Genomic DNA, 11,900 nt, shown 5'->3' with positions numbered 1-11,900 from the left:
ACCAGTTCTCTGCGTCGAAACCGAATCAAGCTGGATAGACGCGTTCGTCAGCTACCTGCAGAGCGAAATCCTCCTCGACAATGAGCTCGAAGCCTTTCGGATCAAGCGTCAGGCTTCCTGATATCTCTTGTACGAAGACAAGCTCTACCGCAGGTCCTTCACCTCTCCCCTCCTCAGATGCCTCCGTCCCTTAGAGGCGGATTATGCCAGGCGAGAAGTCCATGAAGGGATCTGCTGGAACCACCTATGAGGTCGGGCCCTGGTCCACAAGATTTTACGCTAAGGATATTATTGGCCCACACTTCAAAAAGACGCTATGGATTTCGTCCAAAGGTGCGATCGATGTCAGCGAAACGCCAACATTCAGCGCACCCTTCAGTCCCACTGACCTCGATCAGCGCCCCCTAGCCGTTTGCCCAATGGGGGATCGACATTTTGGGTCCATTTTTTCAGGCCACGGCACAGAAAAAGTTCCTCATTATCTCCATCGACTAATTCACCAAGTGGGTTGAAGCCAAACTGGTGGCCCAAATCTTCAAAACAAAAATGCAAGATTTCGTTTGGAAATCAATAATCTGTAGGTTTGGGCTCCCCCTTGTCCTCATATCTGACAACGGCCGCCAGTTTGACAATGCCCGCTTCAGAAAGTTCTGCTCCGAGCTCGGCATCGACCATCGTTTTACCTCAGTCGTCCATCTGCAGACGAACAAAGAAACTGAGGTGACAAATCGCACCATTCTTCAGAAACTCAAAGCCAGACTCGATCGATCCAAAGGGCAATGGGTCGAAGATCTGTACAATGTCCTCTGGGCCTACAGAACTACATCCCGAGTCCCCACTGGTGAAACCTCCTTCAACTTGGCCTACGGAACAGAGGCGGTCATCCCTTTAGAAATTAGACTCCCGTCACTAAGGGTGGAGAACTACGATGCAGCCTCCAACTCGTCCCAGTTCAGGAGTAACTTGGATCTCCTCGAAGAAATAAGGGAGGCTACTCGAATCTGCATGGCAAGATATCAACAGCAAGCGGCGCAATACTACAATTCTAGGGTAAAGGTCAAGCTCTTCAAAGTGGGAGATCTCGTCCTAAAAAAAGCCGAAGCTTCTCAACCTACCGAGCAAGAAAAACTTGCCCCGAACTGGGAAGGGCCATATCGAATTGCTCGAGTCCAGCGGCCTGGAGCATATAAGTTGGAGTTCCTTGAAGGAACTTCCATTCTCCGAAGCTGGCACTCCGAGAACCTCCGAATATATTATCAGTAAAGCCCCCCAGGGGTATCCAGTGTTTAAGGACACAACCAATAAAGCATCTCTCAAGGTTTTCTCTTGATTATTCAGCATTTTTGTAATGATCTACTTGTGAACTATAGGATGCCTCGACCAAGTTTAGGATGCCCCAATCAAGTTCGGGATGCTCCGCAGCGCCAGCCTCGAGCTCGTTCTCCTCAACCTCAAACCTTGCCAAATGGAGGCTCGACCAAGTTCGGATGCCCGACCAAGTTTGGATGCCTCAACCCAGTTCTAGATGGCCTGCCGCAACGACCTCAAGCTCTGCCTAATGATGTCCCGACCAAGCTCTAGGGCGCCCAACCGCATCGGCCATGAACCCAGTGTCCCTCGACCTCGGGTCCCGCCTAACAGCGCCTCGACCGAGTTCGAAGTCAAGAGACATGCAAGCTCCGATGGTCGAATGGCAGCTCAGCCTCGGCCTACACTGCCATAAAGTCCGAGCCCAAAGCTTAGCGGAATTTTTTCGGAGGCTGAGCCCAAAGACTTAGCAGAATTTTTCCGAAAGCTAAGCCCAGAGATATAGTGAAATTCACCAACAAGTACCAAAATCACCTGTGAAAGCGAATGATCCGCGGAGTTCAATTCAAGCGGTCAAAGATAAGAGTTCGTCGATTGCGCAAGCGAAAACGAACTCGAACACACAGTGAAATTTAAGAAAGTATGGATTTCATTGACGGGAAGCCCCAAGGCTGAGTACAAAATTTGATCTCGAGGCTGATCTGCCTGACCATACAATGGCCGACCTCATTTACAAAAAGAAAAAAAAAACTAAGTCCTAAGGCATTTCCGAAGCAGCGATAGCCTCGGCATCAACCTCGAGGTCATCCACGACAATCACATCGGGATTCTCACCAGGAGCCGCCCCGGGGTCCTCCGCTGATCCGTCTCCGCGAGCATCCACGGTGGCCTCAGTTGGGGATTCGCAAGTGGCCTCGGGAGCAGCTTCAGAAGCTTCTTCAGGAGCACCTTCGGCAGCTTCTCCAGGAGGAGCCTCCCGAGCAGTTTACTCAGCCGCCTCGGTCTCGGCCTAGACGGCCCCCCATCCGGCCTCAGGGCTTGTGGGCGCGCTGCCGATCACACTGTCGTCCTCAGGACTTTTGGGCTCGCTCTCATCCTCGGCGACCCTCAGCGAGGCTGAATACCACTGAGGTCGAACTTGGGGCAAATCCGCTACATCTGCCTCCGAAAGTCTTCAAAGCCGCGGATGAGCCCGTCCACCGCTTCCTCCTCTATCAGCTCGCGGAACTCGTCCGACTCGCGGAAGATTTGCACCGCGTTCTGGGCTTGCTCCAACGTTCTTTTTTCTCGAGCTTCGAGTTGCTCGATTTTCAGCCGAAGGACCCCCGCCTCATACTTGTGGCCAGCAATCTCGGAGTGGGCATCAACCAGACGCGCCTCAGAGGCGTGGAGCTTCGACCTGGCCAGAGCATGCGAGGCCTTCTCTTCATCGAGGCGCTCGACCGTGGATCGTAGCTGAGCCTCGGCAGCTTCCATCCTAGCAGTGGCCTCCCTCCGTGCAGCCTCGGCATCGCCGAGCTTCCTCTCGGCATCCTCATGCCCCTTTTGGCTCCTCTGAGCCTTGTTCTGACACTCGGACGCCACGGCGACCAACATGTCGATTTTATGAAGATGCTGTAAAGAAAGAAAGTGGAGGTGAGTAGAGGTCAAGAATTCAAAAGGATATAAAAATTAAAGCAAGAAGATAACTTACTCGGATGGCGGAGCAGTAGGTCTGATCGACAAGGCCGCCAATATCGGCAGCCTTGAACTCGGCTCGATCGGTTGGGAGCAGCGCGTAATGGACTACTTCGCGTGCGACGTTGCTATCATGGAGGGCCGAATCACCCTCGCAGACCGACTATTCCGGGCAGAAGGGCCTCCCCTCAGAACAGCCCCCAGCTCTTGATGAGCTCGGGACGTCGGCCCTTGAAGAGCTCGGGAGGCTAGGCCTAGCCGAGCTCGAAAGAGAATGGTGAGAAGAGCACGGGATCCCGAAACCGCTGCACGGCTCAGGACCCGAGCATCGCAAACGAACGACCTAGTGGGGTTGCTGAGAGATGGGGGTCGGACAAGCTAGGACCGCAGGATCCCTTGCGGCCCTGGAAGAGGTTGCGCGCTCGGCGAGGGGAGCTTGCTTCTGGATGAACTCGGAAGTCCCAGCCTCAAGGTCCCCCACCTCGACGGGAGCAGGAGTCGAGGTCGGCCTAACCTTCTTCCTGGGCACGGGATGAGCCCCGTCGGCCTCGGCTGCCCTCTTCTTGTACCTGGTGAGGAGGGTCGCATTGCTGGTCACCATCTCTGCAATGTCTGAAGAGGAGAAAGAGCTCAAGTGTCAGATCGGCACCAAAAAATGATGATAAAAAAGAAAACGAGTAAGACAAAGGATGACGAAACAGGGAGGAGCAGTGCAACTATCCTTACCCTCGGGGTGCGCCGAGCTCAGACCAACGTTCACCAGAGCCTCTTCGCTCAGGAGGTCGTTCAGAAGAATGTCTTCCTCGACGCTGCGAAAAGTATCGACAATCTTCTACTCGCTCGCCGAAAGCTTAAGGGGCGTGTTGATGGCCTTGAGCCGGGGCTGCCCCCACGACGGGTCGAATTTCCACGTGCGCTTGGAGGATAGGAAGAAAAATTTCTCCTTCCACCCACGAATGGAGGAAGGAGCACCTCGGAAGAACGGACTACCACCCCAAAGGGCAAGGTAAAGCCATTCTCCGTCCGCGGGGTTGAATTTCAACATGAAACGCCAATGGAAGACATTCACCGAGCCCGGTATCCCGTGCGCGAGGCAAAGAGATAAAAAGCTGAAGATGGTCCTCCACGAGTTCGGAGCAAGCTACGCTGGGACGAGCTGGTACGCCGCTAGGAGCTCGTTTACGAACCTGTGCAGAGGGAATTGCAGGCCGGCCCAGAGTGTTTCTACGTACACCCCGATCCGACCCGGAGGAGGTCTCGTCATCTGGTCTTCCAACCTCGCAGGCTCAAGGCGGAACCCGCACTGGGGGAAAAAGCGGACTCGGATCAAATCCAACTCCTCCTCGGCCAAGTTCGACCCGACTCCATCTGGGCCATGGCCCATCTCCGATGCGATCTCCCTTCTACGAGAAAGGTCCCTACCAGAAGATGAAGCACCACCTGATATTGCCGTGCTCACCAAATAGAAGAAAATAAAGAAAAAGGAAGGGGAAGAAGGAAAAAAAATGACAGTCCTCCAAGCAAACGTGGGTAAGAGATTTACTATGGGTTTCACCGAAAATGCCATCGACCGAAAGCGAGGGATCAAGGCGATCACCAGAAAACACCTCGGAGTGCCGTCGGGGAAAACTAAGCAATGATTGGAAGAAAAGGGAAGAAGAAGGTGGAAGAAAAAGAAGACAATAGCTGCAGCAGCCAAATAAGGGTTTTTAGGGCCAGGCCAGGGTTTATATAGACCCCCCCCCCCGACGGCTCAAATCGACAGCCCAGAACTGCCTCGAAAAGTGAAAAGCCGCCGCCTCATGCTCTCATTAAAGACGCCCCTGAAGCACGCAAAATGGCGGAGTGACTTAAAGCCGTCTGATTACACCGGCGTGATGAAGATAACTACTTCCTTCGCCCGAGCTCACAAACGGCTCGAACTCAGAAGTTGGGGGGTAGTGTTGGAAAAAAATGGATTGGTCAAAACACGTAGACATATCGCCGGTACGTGATGGCGAGCGTAACGGCAGCAACCCTCAAGGCGCCCGACCTCGAGACACCCGACCTCGAGATGCTCGACCTCAAAGCTCGCAGCCTTGCAACCTTAATCTTGGTTAAGCTGAGTCCGATCGACCTCAAGCCCAAAGGAGACCCGGTCAAAGGACGAAGTAGACCCGTCCACTCCACCGAAAATCAAGTCCCTCTCCTCCTCATCCGGGGTCTAATCCCGCAATCTCCGCCCCAGCGACTGTCAACGATTAAATGCGCACGATCTCAACGGACCTCCAGCCAGCCCAAAATCTCGGACCATCCACGGCAACTCATTAATTCATACGATCACGTCCAATCATCACGGTAACTCATTAATTCGCACAGTCACGTCACAGGTAACCCATACACCCCTCTTATAAAAAGGGGGGACTTCTTCCTTCTGGAGGAAGATCTTTTTTCTTTTACATAACCTCTCTGCTGGCTCCACCAAAGAAACCCCTCTAACTTAAGCATCGGAGGGCTGGCACCGGAACTCCCGGCCACTGGCTTCTTGCAGGTCTCCCGGAGAAAGCTGGCCACCGCCACACCCCCTGTCGGAGCTCCTCCTCCTTGGTCCGCGGTCTCCCCCGGGTCCAGTTTCCAGCAACAAGTGTATTCAAAGGAAGCTGATGGTTGATCTCTTTCGAGAAAAGAAGGGCTCCTTCAACTAAACATAGAATGGAAACATATATTTGACATGGTACCTCTTGAATAGCATGCGGTTTGGACAAGTTGAAGGGCTTGTTCAATTAATAGGCCTCATGAAGTTGATGGTTGGCCCCGATATAGAAAAGGAAGAATATTCAACCAACATGAGTAGTAAGTAGTTCTCAAATGGAGATATACCTGGAGAAATCAATAAAAATATACGACAGAAGTCTTTCATAAAACATAAAATAATCTGAACTAACAATGTGCATGTATTGGTCAGAGTATGGCATCTTGACTTATGGGAGCTTAGCCTTAAAATAACAATTTAACCCTGATAAAATATCTACCGCATTACTTTACAATTACAAAATGTGCTCTCCCAAATTGGAAATATTGTCAATATGTATAAAGATAGAAACTGTCTTAAAAAACTGCAAAGAACAAAAGATAATATAATGAAAACGTGCTTGTTCTCTTTGCATCTTTGTTCCAATGTCTCATAATTGGAGTTCGAAATGTAGAATCTTTGTCACAAATATGGTCTCACCCCTTCTCTTAGTGAAAGAAAAAGTTCATTACTGAAATTGGAAGAACTGCATTAGTACTTGGCGACATGTTCTTCATGCTGATCTGTAGGAAGAATCACATTAGAAACAATACTAGACAGTATTTTCCAACAAGATGACTACTCTGAGTTCATAGTTTTGAGCATACATGACCAGCGTCCAAATGTTCGAAGAAAGAAATGATAAAAATCGCTTAACCTAGTACTTTTCTCCATCTCCACACCCGAGTCACTGATGAGATTAATCACCTCTCTTCACACTCCTTTTCTAAACCTCCAACCCATCCAATCCTTCACCTAATAAATCTAATTAAAAGTAACCAAAGGACCCGTATTTTGCTGTTTTGGCAGTAGGTTTTGGCTCTTTCGCACTTCCAAAGACATTCCAAAGTCCAAAAGTGTCTCATCCCCTGCAGCGCATGCTACCGTGCATCCATCCGGACTCTGAAACAGATAAGATAAGAATAAGATACCAGCAACCTTAAAAAAATAATAAAAAAGAAATATCTATGCAATCCCTATTTCAAGCCTCTCAATATATTTAAAAGATTCATTGATACTAGCTAGGGCCATGAATAGAACGAGAGTAGTATATCCTGTTAGCTCTGCGATCTTAACCATTGAAGGATACTTCCACGTACAGGATCAGTTGGTTCTGAGTGAACCCATGAGGGCTTTTGCAATTCTCTTTCATGCTTTCCACAGCAAGGAGCAAACTTGAGAACCAGCGGTATCCACCAAACCTAGGCAAGAACCTGTTTGTGTGTTCGAGAACTTATTCACCGACCACCCTCACCTCCGCCAGATGCAAGCAGGTTACTCTGGAAGGGGCACCATGGTAGTGCTTTCACAGCGGCGATATCATCTTGAAATCTATAAAGCCATTGGTCTCCGCTTGGCGAAGGGTTTGAAGAGCTTAGCCTTAAAATAACAATTTAACCCTTATAAAATATCTACTGCATTACCATATTACTACAAGCCAACAACATCTTCGCATATCTGCATCGGTTCTTTTGAAACAAAATGCTATAAAATCACACATATGCTTATCTTTTTGCTTTTAAATCTTTGTCTGGTAGATGGACTATCTCATAATCTTGTAATCCTTTTATTTGATGCAAGCTTGATCAAAACCTCAATAACTTTATAATCTCATGCCATGAAGAATCCCTGGTTGCAGCTGTTCGTCAAACTCTTCCAATCTCTCTGCTCTAAGAAACTAACTTTGAAAACCTTTGTTGCTTCACATACATGGCTTCCACAGGATTCCTTTACTATAGCCTATCTACTTCAGGTCTAAGCCCAGTGTTTACGCGCGCAGCCATAAATCCACTGATGTTTTTGACTTCAATGCATGTCACAAGGACTTTATTGACATAAACATAAACAACAAGTGCTTATTGTAAGCTGCTATACCTTAAGAATATTCCTATGCTCTCACCAACAAGCCCATTGCCTGGATTAGGGTAATCACCAGGTCTAAACGCTTCGAATAGTCTAACTGACATCTCTCCATGTTGAGTTTCTTCTAAGTGATTGCAGTCTTCCCATGATGGTACTTCAAACGAACAAAAGAATGGTATGAAGTAGCATCTCTTTTAAATGATAATATGCAAGCATCTCATGCAAACGGAACTTGACGAATGAAAATTTACATGGCAGAAGATCGAGAACTGAATAGGATCACTTACTTCTGCATGCAGTACTTGAACTCCACAGCCCTATAGTCTCTCTCTCCTTCTTCCAGCTGATATCATGCAAGGAATTCATCAACAAACTAATGAATGAATGCAGTAAGCAATGCCAAAAGAGCAAGGGGACAAAAGAAGCCCAGAAAGCACAGCAAGGTTCCCCCCAGATATCTATTGGTTGATCAAATTTTTGTGGAAAACAAAAAAAGGAATGTATATTGCAAGATGGGACGGCAGAGATGGAAGATGGTCTCACCGGGTCGCTCTCGTAAATGAGCTCGTAACAGAGGGGGGAAACGCATTTTAAGGCGCAGCTCTCCTTGGCGATCATCGAAGATCTGCAGCGCTCGCCCCACAGCCCACTTCGTCACCACCACATCCACATGATAATTAGTTCCGTCATAAAACTCGTTCATTCATTTACCGAGAAGAGATAGATGCGTTCGTTTTTTTTTGACTTTTTTAAGGAGAACGAAAAAGAGAGAGAGAGAGAGAGAGAGAGAGAGAGAGAGAGAGGATAAAAGAATAATGAAGAAATCTCTCCAAGAAAGAAAGAACGAATAAATGAATGGAGAAATCTCGCCAACCTGTCGATGTCAGCATAGCAAGCGTTCTTGCGATCGCTGATCTCACTGTCCTTTAAAATAACGATGGAGACAGGATTAGAATTTTAGAATTTTCGAGGAGGGTCAGGAAACAGCATGTCCGAAATAGAGAGAGAAGGGACGAATCAGCTCACAGAGATGGCCCGAGAAGAGGGTTTGGCGAGCGCCAGCGAGGAGAAGAAGAGAATCCCCATCATGACAGGAAAGATGGTTCGAGGAGGAGGAAGCGTTGCTGCCGCCATGAATTCCTTCATGTTTTTCCTTCGTTCTCCGTCGCCGGGAAAGAGCGAGATCTCTTCCTTCTTTTTTTCTTTCTTCCTTCCATCCTCCTCTCGTTTTTGAAAAGAAACGGGAAAAGGTTCGTTGGAGGAGGAACCGCAGGACTCGGTCCGAAGCGAACCGCCCGGCGTTTGCGTGAGATGTCATATATTGCTTATTTTTCTTGCAGCAAAGTCCGCACTCGGAATAGCTGTTCCACGTAAACCGCTGGCCGCAATTTCATGGGGAATTTTATACCCGAGTCCATATCATAGAGGATAGAGACGTAGCTTCGGATACCCAAATTCATCCAAGGACGTACATATCTCTCATTGTTGTCATGATAAATTTGACAGGCATATCACACATCTTTTAACTCTCTCATCACCAAAAACTACAATACCTGTCGCAGTACAATGGGGCAATTATCGAGGCTCTAGGATTGTGTTGAAGGATCAGATTTAGCATTTCCACACTCTCCTTCATTGTGAGAGAGAGCAATTCTTCCGTGGGTAAAGCAGTTTTGTTACAAGATTGATCATTCTTATGCAGAAGAGAGGAGACTTGAGACTTCTAATTTGGGACAAGCATTGATACTACGACATTGAAAGAAATTACATTGCATTTTAACCATTTAGAATTTTTTTTTACCACTTCTCTTGCATAGAAAGAAAGAAAATGGAAGTACGGTAATTGCGACTTCCTTCCGATTGTGTTGATGGGTAACTTCTCTTGATTAATTTTCAGCAGTTTTAACAATATCGATCTAGCTTCCCATCCTTTGATTTGGCTTTAATTGTACCATCCTGCTTGCAGTTGTGAATCAACAAAAAGTTTTCTCGAGACACCATTCATCAGCCACAACATTAGCTCTATCAATAGCAAGCTTACCATATGTTTCCTTCCTTGACCAGCTCTTGCTGACGATCCATGGATGCTTTCTCCTTCAAATAGCCATCAACGCTCTCATCACAAGCCACTCTTCATCAAAATAAGGAAGCTTGAAGATCCTATCAACCTCAAAGCATCTCGCTCTCTATTCAGCATTTCATCCTAAAACCTCTCTGGATTTATCCTTTGCGAACTAACTTGATCGGTTTTCTGCTTCAAGTCATGATTGTTAAGCAATTTTTGCTGCACTTTTCCGAAATCTTGGTGCTACCGGAGGAACGGATCAAAGTCGCGAGACAATCTTGGGAGAGGGTTGCCATTGTTGTGCGAAGCTTGGGCCGGTGAGTTCCAGCCGACTAGATGACCCAGGAGATGAAGATTAGGGCAATACTTGACTATGAGGTGGAATCCTTCCCTTTGGAGGAGGATCACCTCATCCTCTAGTGCAAATCGGAGGACGACTGGGTGGAAGCGTTGGCTAGCGGTTCTTGGATGGTTGCAGGCTAGCTCCTGGTAGTGGAATCGAGGACTCCGGACTTCGTCCCCGGCAAAACTGTGGTGAAGACGGCCGTTACCTGGTTGAGGCTATCGTGCCTCCCTCTAGAATACTGGGGCAAGGAGTCCATCCTCCAGATCGCGGCGGCTACCAGCCGGCTGCTTGCTATGGACTCTTTCATGGATCCACTGAAGAAATTGGGGTATGCTCGAGTGAAGGTGGCCATTGATGCCATGACGCCTCTGAAGCCAAGAATCTGAATCTAGGGAAGGTCATCGATCTTCTATCAACCGTTCATGTACTAGAGCGTGCCGGTATTCTGCTACTAGTGCAGTAGAATCGGGCATTCAGACGACGGTTGCAACTTCCCAGGACAAGAGGTGACTCAGGAGGCCAAGGATCCACCAGATCTAGAGAATGCTCCGGCGCTGATGGTCGTGGAGGTCAGTGATGATCTTGATGCCGGTGAAAAGCACAGAGATGGTGCACAAAGCTGGAGGGGCGGCCGATTTTTGGCCTGTGGCTGTTTATTATGAGGATCCGGCTGCTGAGAGCAGTGAAAGGGGTGCCGCATATGAGGAAGACAACCGAGTCCATCCAGAGTTTTTCGGTCTAGACCGAGTTCGCCAAACTCGCCGCCCGATTCAATGGGTAGCAAAAACACTCGAAGGTGAAGGTGGCCCATTGGCGATCACCACTGAAGTCCCCACTCCTCCATGACTTGGGCACCTAGGTGGCAAGGCAGCCCTCGAGTGGACTCGAGTCCAAGTCAAGCTTCGTCTCGCTCAGGGAATCAAAGCGGGCCTAGACATGGATGGGGCTGAACCATTGGAGAATAGGGTCGGCCTAGAGATCCTGATAGTAGATGCAGGCCTAGGAAGGCCCAACCTTAAAAGGCCCATAAGCCCACCGCAACTTGAGGTAAGAAACGGGCTCTCGCAACGTGGACCCGAACGGTGGAGAAGCCGTGCCCAAATCATTTGGAAGTAGGCTTGGAGGAGGCCCAGAGCATGATGGAGTCGGGTGGGCAGGCGTCTATGCGGTGGCTCGTTAGCCCGACTACGACTGATCCGAAGTGTAACCCCTCTTCCCCGATGGGAGGAAATCAAGAAAGATCACGAAGAAGCTAGTGTCGACTAGCGCTCCCACAAACTTGGTGGCGACAAAAAGACTCCCCCCAACGCGGATCTTAGGGGGGGGAGGGGGGAACTCGGCCAAGGGACCCGAGGAGCTTCGGAGTCTACTTGGTGGCAGCGGCTGAGGCTGGCTACCCCTCTAGTCCGACCGGGACAGTGGTGGCGAGCAAGGCGAGCAGTGTGGCCGAGGATATCTGAAGTTAGCAGAACAACGTTGGCGTAGAGCTCATTGCAGTGGCCGCGTGGGTGAAGGCTATTGCTCGTGCTGCAAGACCCGTAAGGAAAGACAAGCTGGATTATGGAGTCGCTCGGGTGGAGTTGGCGCTATGATCGGTCGTGGTGGAGGTGCAGGCTATCAGGGATGCTCCAGATGGTGGCGGCCTTTTGACGAATAGCCAGATCAGCCATCCTCATGTGTGATGGGTGATCACTCAGTAACAGTCAGAAAGGCTAAGAGTACTTTGACCCTGCGGGTGATGGAAGGGGTAGCCTGCTCTGGGTCGGCCCAACAACAAAGGTCCGGAAAGAGGACTCAGTGCGGTGAGGAGCAAGTCCCTTTTTGTTGTATGTTGAAGAATGAAGATCCTTGTGTGGAATTATAGGAGAGCA

General features: G+C 49.1%; 1 long non-coding RNA gene across 1 annotated transcript; it reads right to left on the bottom strand.

The window, feature by feature from the left end:
• Positions 1-6,268: 6,268 nt before the first annotated feature.
• Positions 6,269-8,542, bottom strand: LOC113463621. Its single transcript, XR_005506760.1, has 4 exons — positions 8,493-8,542; positions 8,162-8,267; positions 7,906-7,961; positions 6,269-6,658 (listed from the first exon to the last, which is right to left on the bottom strand). It is a non-coding gene; the product is annotated as an uncharacterized LOC113463621 (long non-coding RNA).
• Between the last annotated feature and the right edge of the window lie 3,358 nt (positions 8,543-11,900).

Source organism: Phoenix dactylifera, chromosome 17, assembly GCF_009389715.1.
Source record: "Phoenix dactylifera cultivar Barhee BC4 chromosome 17, palm_55x_up_171113_PBpolish2nd_filt_p, whole genome shotgun sequence".
In the NCBI taxonomy this organism is placed as follows: Eukaryota; Viridiplantae; Streptophyta; class Magnoliopsida; order Arecales; family Arecaceae; genus Phoenix; species Phoenix dactylifera.
The sequence above is the reverse complement of the archived record's forward strand: the minus strand, read 5'-3'. Positions and strand labels throughout refer to the sequence as shown.